This window comes from Triturus cristatus, chromosome 1_2 (genome assembly GCF_964204655.1).
Source record: "Triturus cristatus chromosome 1_2, aTriCri1.1, whole genome shotgun sequence".
Lineage (NCBI taxonomy): Eukaryota > Metazoa > Chordata > Amphibia > Caudata > Salamandridae > Triturus > Triturus cristatus.
Genome location: NC_140580.1, coordinates 824,533,608 through 824,548,032, shown reverse-complemented (window position 1 = coordinate 824,548,032; position 14,425 = coordinate 824,533,608).

The window sequence follows — 14,425 nt, the reverse complement described above, 5'->3', positions numbered from 1 at the left end:
TATCACTCTAAATACTCTTCAACAGGTTGCTTAGCTTTTTGGTGAAATCTCCTTTTTCACAGATGTGCCGGAAGGCACAAAAACATCTTAACTGCTGTATATTACCTTTTAAATGTGTTCGACAAATACGATTTGATGCTGACACTTATACAATCCCCAGAACAAGGAAAGCTTGGACAGTTGCAGAGACGGATTCTCCGCAATGATCTGCCCATGCGATGAGAGTAAAAGCCAATGAGAAACAAGCAGCATTGAGAGTTCCATACTCACTACGTTTGGGGTGCCCAGCATAGGTCTAGGAGTGCCAGAGTTATGCCTGACTGTGTGTTAACCACTCATAATATAGCGAGTCCATTGGCTTCTCTGTATTAACAATTAAATCATGTGGGTAGCATGAAAGTCTATATGAACATGACTGTTGGAACTGGCACTTTCTGGTTGGCTGAAAGGATGCCCCCTGCTAGGCAGAACCTACAGCTACTGACAAGGAGATCATGGGGCCTTATGGTGAGAGCTGTTGACTTTGGAGCTAAGGAACCAGGTTCGAGCATCGGCGTGGGCTCAGCATTCTGTGATTCTGGGCACAATACTTAATCTCCCTGTGCTTACCAAAAATGAATGTCCCATGTAAAGCGCTCCAATATCTTCGGATTGAGTTCGGCTATAGAAAATAAGTGCTGTTAGCTGTCATTTTCGAGTTGTTCCAGTTTTGTTAGTCAGAGGAATCATTTTTTAACAAGTAAATCATTATCTTTATCTCCCCTTTTTTTATTTGATACAATCTTGTGAGGTAGGGAGAGACCAGGCTACTGCTGAGCCTACTATTTGTTTTCAGATTTTTTAATGCCCTTCAGAATATTTCCAGCTTTGTCTGAGCCTGTAGATTGTCTTAGATAATGTCCTCAAAAAGTAACCATGCTAAGGGTATAGCTAATACTTTTTCTTTCCCACTTCCCACTTTTTCTCTTTTACTTTGTAATGGGGGCAGGATTTAATATGCTCTTCTTTAGTTTACCACAGCTCCTTCTAAGATGAGATATTGGGATTTGCTATGTTTAACTTTTAGTAACCCTAGATTATGCTTTTAGATTATATTTCCTACTTTGTGAGCATTTTGGATGCCAGAATTTCAAGAGGTGGAAATTGTAACAACTGTTCTTCCTGCTGCTACCTTACGCTTACAATTAAACCTCCCTTGCCCGTCCCTCAACAGACCCTGCTCTCTGCCCCCAGAGTCTGATAGGCAAGCTCAAACCTATCCTTGATCCACGCTCTCTTGATTGTGTCACCTCTATTCCAGGTAAAAACTCCAGGGAAGTGTGCAGGTTGCGCTTACTTTATTTAGAGAGTTTTATATTGCAAACATGACCCAAAGGAATCAGAGCACTGAACTGAGTCCTGTTATATAACATAAGGTATCAAGCAGCAGACAGGCAATCCAGACAAATAATTCATATAAAACTAAAATAACATAGTCATCCATTGCCTCCTTCTTGGTGATGCAACAGGTAAAAACTACATATAGCTACGTCTCAGTTCCCTAGGTGTCCATGAGTCAGCCAGGGTCAAGAACAATTAAGGTAGGAATCGGTTTAGTTAAATTCGTTTAACCTCTTTCCTGGAGGTGATGTATTGAGGTAGCTCAGGTAGATAATGTTCATATTGGAAGCAGATAATTTTATGTATAATCCGTGTGCATCTTTTTTAATAGGTTGGAGGGATAATGCTCCTGCTTTAGGTCATTGTATGTAATATAACACATATGTACTCTTTGTTAGATAGCAACCCTATCTACAGCATATTAGGCAACAGCATCATGTTCTTGCTGTAGCTGACATAGTCAATATTAAATGTACCTTCAGCCTGTGAGTTACTATATATTGTATCTGTAGTCTGAGGTGCCAGGGCCCTGTATTTGCATTTCTGTGTGTTTCTGTACACCATGCTTCATGTTGTGTCTATGTATTACACCAAGAGTGTATACATTTTCTGTGTAAAATGCCTGTATATATAAGATGCTTGTATACCACCTACAGCCTGCTAGGCATATATACATTGTGACCATGTAAAGCACAATTTATGTACACACTGTCTCAGAAAAATGTGTTCTCACCGATGATCATCCTCTTGGGAAGGATATTCTTGTACTGTTAGTGAATTCCTTGACTTAGGACTGTAACCCTCACCCACCCCTAGGTAGCATGCTTCATCATCAGGTTCCTCCTCTCACCAGAACCAAATGTTCTTAGTGCGGGCTGCAACCCCCTTAAATATGGGCGGAGCTCTTTGGAGTGTTTTTTGACAATAGAGGTCAAATGAGAGTCAAAGGGTGAGGTTGAGGAATGCAGAGTGTGGGGTCAGTGTGTGGTAGGAGAAAACTTCTTCTTGGTGGGCTGAACAAGTTTTATTCTGGTGCCCCCAGGAAATAAGTTAGAAGTGGGAGGGGAGTGAACTTCAACCCAACTCGGGAGGGGTCAACAAACTACTACCTTTCTCGTGATTTTACAAGGAGGTTTTAGGCATTCTTCAGGACCTTTAATTTAAGAGAAAAGTCACAATGCCAAATACTAGAGCTGAAGTGTGGTGCTAAAAAATAGAAAAGTATCACAGAGAGTGACCAACAATAGTTGTGGTAGGTGTACACTGCCGTTTTTACCCAGAGGGGTTAGATGTTGTTGGGTACTGTGCCTCAACTCAAGCCTGCAAACCAGAAATCAAGACTGCGACTGTCTGCTGTTCCTCCATGGGTGGATTATGGGGTGAGGTCTACACCCCCTGTGGGTACATACGAAGGAGGACACTGTTCAATTATTATGGGGTTGGACTCCGGAGTCTGTCCTTCCTGCTGCGCTGTCCTACGGCAAAAGAGAAGGACAGGAGTGTACCATTTCTTTATCAGATATGGCGCATTCCTGTCCTCTTTCTCTGTGCTAGCGTTCAATTGGCCGCCATGCACCAATGCAGGCACCCTTGCATGTCAAGCGGGCATTCAGAAATGGTGGTTCACAGCATTTAAAGCAACCACCCCACGGACGGTTGCAACAAGGCCTTAGAAATCCTCCCAAGACTGGGTAGGAGCTCAAACTATGGTGGGGAGTCCTGCTTTCGATAAGTGGAGGCCATAGCCTCAGAAAACCTTGCAGCATATTTACAAAGGCATTGCCCCACAGGAACGTTTAGCGACCTTCCTGTGGCGCAGTGCCCTGCACCATAGTTACAAAGTGGCATTAAGCCACTTTTTGTGGCTTAACTCTGCTGTGTAAAATATGGAACCCTTTCACACAGGTATCTGCATGAAAGTGGTGTGCAATGGGTGTTCCACCACAACACCCATTACTTTTCGACACTGCACCAGATTTACAAGGATATGTAAATCTGAGGCAGTTCCAAAAACTAACGTCATGCAAGAGCAGGCGTTAGAATGGTGAAACGAGGAGAAATGCTTTTATTTTTACTCGTTTTTGCTTTTTCTAGGGCAAAATGCCTTTAATGATTATCTTTGGGCAGGAAGGTGTCCCTTCCTGTGCATAAACAATCATTAAATAATGATGATTTGCTACTTCTATGTGTCTGCATTCTGCATTCTGAAGCACACATAGAAGTAATTGTTTATGTGCAGGAAGGGACACTTTGCGGCACATAAGCAATCATTCCCTGCAAAGCAGGCACCCTTGCACTATGGTGCAAGAGTGCCTGCGTTGGCGCTAGGCAGCTAATTTTAGTGCCAGTGCTAAGGGAAACACAGGGGTGCAAAGTATTGTAATAAATACGGCGCATCCCTGTGTTTTGGAAATAGAGCGCGGTGCTGCCAAATTTGGCGCAGCTCCACACTCTACATTTATTTGTAAATATGCACCCTTCTGTGCTGATGGACAGTTCGCTTAAGTCTAAAATGAGCCAGTTTGTTCACATATATGGAATAACTGAGGAATGTCGCTTCTTTATGGCTACTCAAATTTTGAAGCAAAATCACCTATTATATACAGCAGAATTTGCTGCAGATTGGCAGCGATAAAAAGAAAGATAGACAGGAGAGCCAACCAGCTAGACAGCCATAGTTAGAGGGGTAGATAGATAGATAGATAGACAGACAGACAGACAGACAGACAGACAGACAGACAGATAGACAGATAGATAGATAGATAGATAGATAGATAGATAGATAGATAGATAGATAGATAGATAGATAGATAGATAGATAGATAGATAGATAGATAGATAGATAGATAGATAGATAGATAGATAGATAGATAGATAGATAGATAGATAGATAGATAGATAGATACCGATTGAATTTCATGGACAGAGACCACTCAAGTTTTATATAAAAGTATGCTTTAAAAGATGTCTGGAGTTCATTTTGGAGTAGTCAAATTAATGTAGTCTTCAGGTTTTGTGTATTCTGACAGATGCCACGAATTTAGCGAACCCGTCTCTTGTTTCCTCTTGAAAAATGACCCCGTTTGCTTGGCCTTTAGATACTCCTTCAGCTGGGGAGAGGATCCAATTGAAGATTTCTGTAAAGAAAGAGAGTCCTGAAAGCTCTGGTTTTGTTTGTCGATTATCTCTTTTCTCAACTCTTGACTAAACACAATGTCATGTTAATCCCTCTTCCTTCCCTCCCCTGCCTCTTCGAGCTCTCTGCCTTTCACGCACTGGATGACAGTTGCAGAACAACTTTACCCATGGTTCATCGAAATTTCACTTCACTGTCTCTCCTTTCTTTTATGCTTCCATTGAAATAGCAGCTGTCAATCTGAAATATAGAAATGTGCTATTTGGATGACCCTGTTGTGCAGAGTAAACGGTCTGGTGTTGTCAACATTGTTCTGTGTGCTTATGGTGGTGGGAAGTTAAGTGCCCCGGCCTGCTGGTTAACCATAAGCGGTCAATTTCAGCAGGTGATTGGTTTTGTTTAGCAACCATAACTTCACTTTAACTATGCCTATGTAGATATAGCCATACCTGTCTGTATTTATCTATCTAATTTCTCCCTCTTTCTTGCACTCTCTCTCTCTAAATGTGTAGTGGCGACCACCACTATATAGTTATAGTTAGGACCTAGTTGCCATAGGAAAAGCATTTTTGCTTTGCTAATAAATTTGGTGCCATTTGACGAATCTTCCCAAAAAAGTTCATCCACCTCAGCTCCTTCCTGTGTGTTTTTTTTAACATATTTTGTTAAGGTTTTAGGTATCTCATACATCCGTAGCAAAGGAACAGTATCTTGCCTATATAGACCCACAGTAGAAAAGCTAACATGGGCATCAATGACACAGACATTTGCATAATTAAGTATCATTTAGACGGATCAATAAGAATAAACTTCAATCAAGAATACAGTACCGAAGTGTCTGGTTGTGCAACATCCGTGAGCAAGGTATGACGAAGCACCAGGAGTTGGTGTGGGGAGAATTGGCAAAGTAAAGCAGTCAACGAATAACCCTGATAATGATCATTAACAAACTGCTGCTGAGGTGTCATTTCAAACGCAGATGTTGTGCCAATGCTGTGCAGGGGGAACGGGTGCCGTCTGAGCCCCAAGGTACATATGCTGTGTCTCTAGCCTAACAGTATTATATTGAGATGGGGCATGCATGTCGGGGTCTACTGCTTCATAACTTAGGTCCTTCCTTCAAAGTTTCAGGATGAGATATCAAGCGAGGGCGCAGTAAAAAGGTTGGCACCCAAAATTAAATTCCCCAATGCAATTTCGATTGGGATTTTTGAACAGCACTACAGCCCTATAGGTGGATGGAATTACAAAAAGTTTGGCAGAAAGCTAGATTTTTACACAAAAAGCGTGATTTGTTTTTATTTATTTAGTAGTTTTTGAGAAGTTAAGGTTCAAAATGTATGTATATCTGGATGTTTGAGTTCGCAGGAGGCCTGCGAGCAAGCACCTTTAAATAACAGAGAATTCTCATTTGCAGAGAGGCCCTCTTTTCCCACCGACCATCTCACTTCCACTGGATTGAGTGGCTCCCGTGAGTCCTGTGGGTCTTCTTGGCTGACTGCAACATGAGGAGAAATGTTGCACCTGCCATTTCAGGACATAGAGATCCATGTCTAGAAAATTGAAAAATAACTTAGGTATAAGGGGGCATGGTGGTGGTACCATAACCCGCTGGACCTTGTGGGAGGTCCTAGTGGGGGCCAAATAAAAAACAATATTTTAATGGTTGCCGCGATCAAGCGCGACTCTCACATAAAGCAGCAGGACTCTCCTGGTCCCTGAGAGTCCCACAGGAGTGCAGAGGGCATGCTGGCTCCCGCAAGAGTCTTGAGGCATCAGAAAAATATTTAAAGGGAAGTGGAATGTCTGTGCTTGTTTGGACATGTACGAGTACAATCAAAGGTCACGCACAGTGTGGGATTGGCTGCCTGCACGTAGTAAGAGTCAACATGTTTGCAGCATAGCATTTAAAGACCAGTGCCTCCTTAACTGTTCATCCAGCAGCATGTTACTGTAAGGATCATCTCCCGCTGGTGCATAGCCAGTGGTCTCGGGAACCAGTTATGCAAAAAAACAAAAACTTCCATTTGGCAAAACAAGACTGGAATTCACCAATAGTTTTCAGTTGTGGGTTTCAAATGAAATATGACTCAGTAGCCCTTCCAATGCTTTCTCATAAATGTGGTCCATCTTTTACATAGTTGCAATTCTTCCAGGGACCCAATGCTTGGTAACTAATAATTTCTTCCATATTGCATTTCTTAGCTTGACAGCTATTCATTTCTTTCAATCTTTCATTTACCAGACACTTATTTCGCCCCTCATGAGCTCTACGGTGGAGTACAGCAGGTACTAAGTGCCAAACTTGTTTGCGTATAACATTTTTAAAGCCCAGTGCCTTCTTAAATGTTGATCAAACAGCTAGTTACTATATGGAGGAAGAAGCAGAAGAAATAAAAGAAAAACATGACTAAAAGGATAATAGAAAAGTCAGTCGTCCCCCCACCTACCTACTGTAGGTTGTGTCATAGGCTTGACCCCTGTGGCCAGCCCCAGCTGTGCACTGGGTGTTAGCCACCTGTGGTAAGTTGGGCGCAGGACAGGTCCACTGGACAGGCCTTGCAGCCAGCCTGCTGCGCACTGCCAAAGACAGTGAGGAGAGGAGCAGACCAGCAGCAGCGAGCTGTCAGCAGGGCTTGTCTGAAGGTAATGCCTGCTATACCCAGCCTAAGGCTATGCGCTTCCAGGAAAGAGTTGCTTTCATTGAATTTAGGTGTAATATAACATACAAAAATGACATTTACTGCAAAAGCTATGGCTAAAGTGAAATTATGGTTAGGGTGAGTTATAAAACCCTAGCATATGTTTAAAAAACCTATGTAATTGAATTGAAAACCAAAAATTAATTGCCAGTTATGGAGAATCCACAATCTGTAGTTCACAAAACAGCAATGTATACCATAACTTGGACTCCAAATTCAATGCCTAAAAATGGAACTACTGATCTCATAGTTATTGAGATATGTAAATGCACAAAACGACTAAAATTTACCAGCCATATTTTAAAATGCACATAACACTTGATATAGCTCACAAAGACGCAGTTAACTCGACAATAACATGGCGGCAGACCATAAGTTATGTCATTTGTAGAGTCTATTTTAAAATATAACTGGTGAATTTCACTGGTTTTATGCTTTTAAGTTACAACCTTGGCTCACTTTTTAACTGTGTTTTCATAAGTAAATTACATTTTATTTATGATTTCCTTTATTTTTAACCATAAACCTGTACCCAGCCCTTTGTTGTTGGCCACCCCCTGCTGCACACCACCTTCAGCCAAGGTTGGTCAGACTCTGTGTGATACACTACATGGGCAATTCACAGAGAGCGTGTGACTGCAGGACCTTCAAGGCAGCACGGTCATGGGCCACCCCGTTGCATATGGCCAAACACAAGTGTGGCTAGTGGCCCTGTGCAGCTGTAGTGTTCCAAATAATTTATGGTTTTTGTTTGCTAGATTTTTTAATCTAAAGCTTGATTCACAAAACCTTCGGCCCATGGGAGTCATCATACTTGTATCCAGCAAAGGATTTGTTTATCCTATGTTAAAAAAAAATATTTAAACAGGTATTTTAATAACATTCGGTCTCTTTGGTGCCACCCTCACAAAGCCCTGAATTTCAGGGTTTACTCAGGCTGTCCCTTTTTTCACATTTTCTCTACATAGTGCTCTGTGAACTGTAATTGTAGCCAAAAAGAAATATGTGATAGCCTGTAAATTAGGATCTGTAGCCACATTTGCAAATTTGCAGTGTGTGAAGGGGAAAACATCCTTCCTCCAATGATGTGCATTTATTTGTTTAATTGAATTTGCAAATACTCAAAGGTTCCTCGAATTAACAGTCCAGGCAGCTCTAAAATCCAAACTTGTCATGCTCAACGTGTGCATCTATTTAAATGCTAATTTCTGAAAAGCTACTTTAACGGATTGACACCAAACCAGCAAAAGCACAATCCTCGTCTTAAGTGCTACCTTTAGCCAAATGTTTATGTAACTCTGTTCGGTTGTTATTTCTGCACTGAAAGCAAAGTGTCCTTAGGGAATTAAAATGGGAAATGGCACTAAGGAACCAATCCTTTTTCTTGTCCTTCGTTTGATACATCTGCACAAAACTTGTCAAGTAGAACCCAAGGAGGATACATATTTGTTTTTAAACGTTTGGTGCAGAAACATCAAATGGTGCAAAGGTTACTAGAAAATACAAATTGCCTCTCCTATGAACACTCTCAACTAACCATAACAACACTGTCACTATATCTAGATAGATATCTATGGGTACATATATATGTATCAGTCATTTCAGATATCATCAGTGATGTCATCAGTGTCACGAGTGATGTAATATGGGAGGTCATCAGCAGGTCATTGAGGGGGTGTAAGTTATAGTTAGATGAGATAATTATAACTGCTGAATTTCAAAGGTTTTGTATGTCTAAGATGTGAACCTAACTATAATGTCCCATTAACCTTTGTTTTCTTCAGTGAATTTCTAGGGATTTAAAAATTATATTTCTTAACTATGACGTCCTTGTAATCTTTGTTTTTTTCACTGAATATTTTTCACTGTGCATGTTTTTTAAATTCTATTCCCGAACTATAACGTACCTGTAACCTTTGGTTTTTTCAGTGATTTTCTATGGTTTTTAAATGCTATTTCCTAACTTTAATGTCCCTGCAAACTTTGTTTTTTTCAGTGAATTTGTATGTTTGTTTAATACTCTTCCCTAACTGTAACTCTCCTGTAACCTTTGTTTTTTTTCATGAATTTCTAGAGATTTTTAGTATAAATTGTACTACAAATTCATTTAAAAGTATAATTTAGTAATACTAGTTTTTTTGGAAACTATAGAATTTAGTTTTATATACATATAGTTATTATACATTTTCTAAAGTAAAAAATCACAATTCGAGTTAATGGTAATTATTTATTGTTTTTGTACATGTAATAAAACATGCTTTCTTTTTTAAAAAAAATGAATTCATGGTTCCTCAGTACCCCAAAAAAAGACATGACTGCAAGTACTCTATGGTTTCTAATTCCCGTTACGTTATTGTAATGAAACCATGATTCTGATTTGCGGACTTGTCAAAACCTGTAAAAATGAAATTAAAATATATTTATCCCATATATTTTAGTAATGATGCCTGTGGAAACATTAATTTCTACATATATGCAACCTTATGTGTGTTTATAAAGATACTTATATTAAGAGTTTCACGATTTCGTGAACCTACGAACTGAATCCGCCAACTCACTCGATGATACACCCAAACCATAACGTCTGATTGAGTACATTAGAATCCGACCCATGTTGAAGGAAAACCACACCCTAAATCAGTTATTTTCCTTTCAGCTCTGTACAGAGAGTATGGAGAAGAACTGGTGCTATGTTTTTTTCTTGTCTTGTACGAAAACAACATAGAATGGCTGCAGCTTCCACTGAGCAAGAAGATCCGGCACTTGTTGTTAAAGAGATGGAAGAGATGTGACCTGCTAAAAAGGAAAGTAATGTATGGAAAAATGTCAGCATGCCTTCTGAGGAGAAGGTCACTGCAGAGTATGTGCAGTGCAACATCTGTGGATATCAATTATCCAGAGGCATTGCAAAAAATATTTTCATGGGACCAGTTGCACATGGAAGCACCTGAAGACCATCCACGAGTGCACATACAACAGAATGATGCGGGAGAAAGCAGGTGAAGCAGGGCCTTCAACGTCTTCAGCAGCATTGTTACAGCCATCAGCAGCTGAAGTAATCACATTCCAGCTGTCAGTAAAAAACTTAGGTGACATGACTACTCATTGTGACAAATACCACATGCCTGTGGGCTTGAACATGATGTTGGTGCCTGCATACCTCAAGGTACTGAGAAATGACCGCTGTTAATTTTATTTTTGCTCCCAGTTAAACCTTCCTCTTTTTCAGAGACTGGCACCTGTTGTTTCTTCCTAATTCCCTTCCCCCTTTTACTACCTTGTTTATTTTTGTTGTTAAAGAGAATCCAACAAAGTATAAAGCTGTTACAAAACCTTCTACAGAAAAATACAGTTCTTTTCACAACCATTCCATCTGGTCAAAGAAAGAGCTAACTACGTGCTTTATTGTTTTGTACATTTTTCTTTTTAAGTGTGTGTTAGTTTTTGTATGTGTATATGTACCCCACATAAGTGAAATTAAAATAGTACACGTGACTACTTTAATATTCACCAAGGGTAATGAACCTATAAAGTATATATATATATATATATATTCACTTAAAAAACCATAGGTTTCACACATGTTATAGTTAGCTGTACATTTCACTCGTAAAAAACCAATGAAATTCCACGTTATAGTTAGATCAGGTAACTATAACTTGCGCACCCGCAATCCACTGCTGATGACGTCACATAGTACATCACTCATGACATGGTCAGTGACATCACTCATGACATCAATGATGACATCTGAAATTACACATTGCGGATTGCGGTCGCGCAAGTTATAGTTACCTGATCTAACTATAACGTGGAATTTCATTGGTTTTTTACGAGTGAAATGTACAGCTAACTATAACATGTGTGAACCCTGTGGTTTTTTAAGTGAATTTGCAAGGTTTTGTAAATGATAATTCCTAACTATAACGTGTGTGAAACCTATGGTTTTTTCAGTGAATTTGTACGGTTTTTTAAATGCTAAGTTATGTATTTATTTTTTATTTTTTTTTCTGGTTTTTCACTATGCGCACACCCTGCGCACCGTGCGCGCGCTGTGGGCGCTCGGTGCGCTTCGCGCACCGAGCGCCCACGTTGCGCAGTCCTTGGCGTGCGTGCCTCGCCTTTTTTTACGCAGTAACATTTGTTTTGTTCTCCCTTGTGGGTCCTTTAACCCCTTCAGTGCCCATGACGAGCTGGACTCGTCATGGGCCGCAGTGGCGCTGTGCCCATGACGAGTCCAGCTCGTCATAGACCCCGCCCGCTAATGCAACGGCCGGCACTGGGCGGGGAAAGGGGCGGGCACTGAAGGGGTTAATTTATTTAATAAATGTGATTGTTACTTCTTTATTTTTTTTTTTTGCCGTGCGCGTACGGTAAGCTTACCGTACGCGTACCCCGCGATTTTTTTTAAAAATTATTAAATTTATTTTTCGGACTTTTGGGTCCTTCTTGGACCCCCTGACAAACACTAGGGGGTCTGCAACTCTCTTCGTTGCCCCCGTTTCACGTTCTCCACCTTTGTTTCTCAGTGCGAGAGACAGAAAATGGCGGCCGACACTTCCTGATTTCGACCGATTCGAATGTTTACCGTCATGTAACCACCAATCAGAATTGAGCTCGCGCACGTCACCGTACGCGTACGGTAAGCTTACGGTAAGCGCACGGAGCGCGCTTACAGATATATATATTGATTTAAATGCTATTTTCTCAGGACCTACTGAACAGATTTACACCAGACCTACAAAAGGCACTTCCTTGACCTTATGGCTACCTCTCTGCCAAATTTCAAGTAATTCTGTTCAGCCATTCGGGCTGTAGCTGTGTCTAAAGGTCCTATGGAAAAATGCATGGGGAAAACGCGTTTTGGGACCCCCCTTCTTTCTCAGCCCCCGCTTGACGAATCCCCGCGAGACTTTCAGGGTAGGAGCGGAGCGTAGCGCCCCATTAGTTTTGAAAATTTCGCGAGGATTCGTCGACCGGCGCCAAAGTTATTCCAAATAGAATGTTGCGGATTTCCTATGGAAACATGGTCCTAACTATAACTATCTACTGGCGACCGCCAGTAGATAATATATATATATATATATATATATATATATATATATATATATATATATATATATATATAGTTATATTGTAGCAGAAAATAGTTTGCAACGCCATCTATAATACTAAAATGGAAATTAATGTGCAAATGGTTGTATTATGTGAAAGTGAGTATGCCAGTGGCTACATGGTTGTATGAGTGCTTCTGTAGGTGTAAATGTCTCTCTGGGTGTGTGACTAACTGTGTGAGTTGATGTATTGATGTGCGCCTGGGTATTTGAGTACCTGTATCAATGTGTGGTTAGGTGTGTTAGTGACTCTATTGGTGTATGACTGCGTATAACTGCCTGTGTTGGTATGCGAATAGGTGTGTGAGTGGCTGCATCATGTGTGAGTGGGGAGTAACTGTCTGTATCACTGTGTGAGTTGGTGTGTAAGTGTCTGTATTAGTGTTTGAGTGGGTGTGTGAGTAGCTGTATGAGTGTGTCGCTAGGTACTTCAGTGTCTCTATTGGTGTGTGGCTAGGTGTGTGAGTGGCTGTATCAGTGTGTCAGTAGGTGTGTGAGTGGCTGTATCTGTGTATAAGTTGTGGGTAAGTGTCTGTATCCGTGTGTGAGCGGGTGTCTGAGTAGCTGCATTGGCGTGTGCCTGGGTGTTTAGATGACTGTATTGATGTGCAGCTGGGTGTGTCAGTAGCTGTATTGGTGTGTAAGTAGTTGTATCAGTGCGTGGGTGGGTGTGCCAGTGGATATATTGGTGTGTATGTGGGTGTGTTAGTGTGTGTATCAGTGTGTGACTAGGTGTGTGAGTGGCTGTATCAGTGTATGGCTGGGCATATGAGTGGCTGTATCAGTCTGTGAGTGAGTGTGTTATTGGCTGTATCAAAGTGTGCCTGGCTCTTTGAGTGGCTGTATCAGTTGGGGCTGGGAGTGTGAGTGGCTCTATCATTGTGCGAGTGGGTGTGCAAGTGTGAGCATCAGTGTATGGCTGGTTGTGGACTGTATTGGTGTTTGGCTGGGTGTGTGAGTGGCTGTATCAGTGTGTGAGTGGCTGTGCAAGTGGCTGTATCAGTTTGTAAGTGGGTATGTAGGTGGCTGTGTCCATGTGCAAGTGGCTGTATCAGTGTGTGGTTGGGTGCATCAGTGTCTGTATCAGTGAGTGCCTGGGTGTTTAGGTGGCTGTACTGATGTGTAGGTGGGTGTGTCAGTAGCTGTATTGGTGTGAGTTGGTGTATGAGTAGCTGTCTCAATGTGTGGCTGGGTGTGTGAGTGGTTGTATCAGTGTGTAAGTGGGAATGTGTAAGGCTGTATAACTGTGTTATTGGGTGTGTGAGTGGCTGTATTGGTGTGTGACTGGCTGTGTGTTTGGCTGTATCAGTGTGCAAGTGGGTGTGTAACTCTCTAAATCAGTGTGTGAGTTGGTGTGTAAGTTTCTGTATTAGTGTGTGAGTGGGTGTGTGAGTGGCTGTATGAGTGTGTCGCTAGGTGTTTCAGTGTCTCTACTGATGTGTGGCTATGTGTGTGAGTGGCTGTATCGGTGTGTCAGTAGGTGTGTGAGTGGCTGTATCTGTGTATGATTTGGTGTGTAACTGTCTGTATCTGTGTGTGAGTGGGTGTCTGAGTTGCTGTATCGGTGTTTGCCTGGGTGTTTAGATGGCTGTATTGATGTGCAACCGGGTGTGTCAGTAGCTGTATTGGTGTGTGGGTGGTTATATCAGTGTGTGGGTGGGTGTGCCAGTGGATATATATCGGTGTGCACGTGGGTGTGTTAGTGAGTGTATCAGTGTGTGAGCAGGTATGTGAGTGGCTGTATCAGTGTATGGCTGGGTGTATAAGTGGCTGTATCAGTCTGTGAGTGAGTGTGTTATTGGCTGTCTCAAAGTTTGCCTGGCTGTTTGTGTGGCTGTATCAGTTGGGGCTGGGAGTGTGAGTGGCTCTATCATTGTATGAGTGGGTGTGTAAGTGTGAGCAACAGTGCATGGCTGGTTGTGTGAGTGACTGTATTGGTGTTTGGCTGTGTGTGTGAGTGGCTGTATCAGTGTGTGAGTGGCTGTGCAAGTGACTGTATCAGTTTGTAAGTGGGTATGTAGGTGGTTGTATCAGTGTGCGGGTGGCTGTATCAGTGCAGTGTTGGGTGTGTCAGTGTCTGTATCAGTGTGTGC